Source organism: Eupeodes corollae, chromosome 2 (assembly GCF_945859685.1).
Source record: "Eupeodes corollae chromosome 2, idEupCoro1.1, whole genome shotgun sequence".
In the NCBI taxonomy this organism is placed as follows: Eukaryota; Metazoa; Arthropoda; class Insecta; order Diptera; family Syrphidae; genus Eupeodes; species Eupeodes corollae.
Window position 1 is genome coordinate 66,274,322 of NC_079148.1, and position 2,432 is coordinate 66,276,753.

Here is a 2,432-nt window from a genome sequence, read left to right on the forward strand (position 1 = left end):
ATCTGTAGTCGATCCTTTAAGATTGGTTCTGATGAAGAGGTGGTTTTAGTGGTTAAGAGTCTCACACTACTTGTTGTCGAATACTGCCAAGTGTTTTTTGAAGATTTCCTCCTGTCAAAAAAAAAGATGAGACAAAATGCATACAAACAATTTTCTTTTTCAATAAGCCTACAATTTTTTTTTTGAATACATTGCAAGAGAGTGTACTTGATTCCTTTTTTTTTCTCACATTATTTTGTTCAAGTCCAAAAATGAGAACATTTTTTACGGAATTTTAAGAACGTATAATTGAAGCTATTCAACAAAACTTAGTTTTTGTAATATTTCTCAAATCCTTCATTTTTTTTAAATATTTTGCGTGAATTAAAGGGGTTATAAACCTTATAATGATTACCCACAATGCTAACAATTAAGAAAGGAGGATGGGATTAGAAAGGAGAATGTCTACGCATTGTAGTGAGTTGTAAATATTGAGCCTGGTAAAGCATTCCACATTCGTGTAGTACGGCTAAAGAAAGAATTCTTGTTCAGTTCGGCGGGTAATTGTGCCCATGGGTTAATTGATGAACATTCTCAAAAGTACGCTATAATAGTTTAATTTTTTGAGGGGAGGAATGCAACTGACAGTGTACAGTTGATTTAGAGATAGCGTTTGATTTTCTTTTGGCGCAAAGTTCTTATTTTTAAGTTAACAAGATTGAAGTTTCCGGCGTTCCTCATAAGAATTATCAACTAAATTTCTTGATTCAAGAACCAGCATCCCTTGCTATTGGATCACAGCTCTCAAAACCTGTCCCTGTTGGGAGTTGATCAGGGAACATTACTTTCTAAACTATTTAATGTATTTCTGCATGATTTGCCTTTTTTATTCAGATGACACAAAACTATTTTCAGTTGCTGTAAGGCTGAACATCCTCGTCATACTTGAGGTCTTGGGGCTTGAACATAAAAACGGCTTACCTGTTTCATATGGAAAAGTACACCATTGAAATCCGAAAAAAAAATTAACAAATTCAAATTCAATAAACATCCGCGGGTTTTATTAAATAAAGCGAAAATGGCCGCTTATCTATTTCCTCAACCGCATCAAAAGAGTTTAAAAGAATTAAAAGAACGTTGAAGAAAAACATTTATAAGCCAGACATACTTAATAAATTTGGCAGCATCAAAACACTATAATCAGCAATTAATATGTAAATTTAAGTCTCAATAAAAAATATCGGACTGAAATGGTTAGTTTTTAAAGGTAAGCCTGTAATAAAAGGCAACTGGTTCCAAATATTAAACTATTTAAAGATTGCTCCGGATAAAACACAACAAATTCAATTGAATTTCCAAAAGCTTTAATTTACTAGGTCACATTTTTCACGGCATTCAATGGTTCAAAATAATTGTGCACTACTTTTTCGACGTTAGTAGTGCGCAAACAAGGGAAATATTTACATTCACATAAAAAATGTAGATGTGATCAAATCACAAAAATAAATAAATAAGGGGGCAAATTGTCAGTTAATTTGAAGTAATGAAGTCTCAAGAGTCTCTCTCTCAAGAGTCTCTCTCTCAAAATTTTGTTTGTTTAAATACCAGTTTAGACAAAAACAAGTCTCATGTTTGATGATTATTTGACAATTTCAAAAGTTCCAAAGTAGACAGTTCTTTTCTTTAAAAAGTGTTAAGATATCACTAATATCCAAAGATCTTTAAGTACTAATTAATTAAATCTATCAATTGCAATGATATCTCCAAGTTGTTAACGTTTAAATGATTTTAAAATCTTCACAAGCGCCGGAGTTTGACAGAGATATTTTAAATATTATTTTTAATATTTTAATAAATTTAGTGAAATTAATTTTAAAACTTTTTCTTTTATTTTTTCTTCAATACGATTGTTTTATTTTTAGCATTTTGGCTTTTCGGGATTTTACGTTTTCGCGGGATTTTGGGTTCTCAGGATTCTAGATTTTTGGAATTCATGGGTTTTCTTAATTCAAACTTTCGTCCGTCAATTGTGTCCGTTTTCCTAACAAATTTGTATGATTGATTTTCCCTGCAATACAAAATGTAAAAAATAAGTTATTTTTCAATAACGAGTAACGAGTTTACTCTGACATTTTACATGTATATTAAAATATTTATACTATTCAATCAAGATCAAGTATTGTCGCTTATGTCATTACTAAAACAAATAAACTTAAGTGATTTAGTATACCTCTTGAAATCTTCCTCTTTGAATTATTGAAAATTATTATATTTAATTTAAATTTAAGGCACGTTATTAAATTAAACTATTTCATAATTAACACTTTTATATTATTCCTGATAATGTATCCCTTTAAAATTGTATTAATCCAATCTATCCATTAATTTTATTTGTTTAACCTTTATGACCAAAACAAGCCATTAACATTTCTCGAAGGTCTAACCGCTAAGAC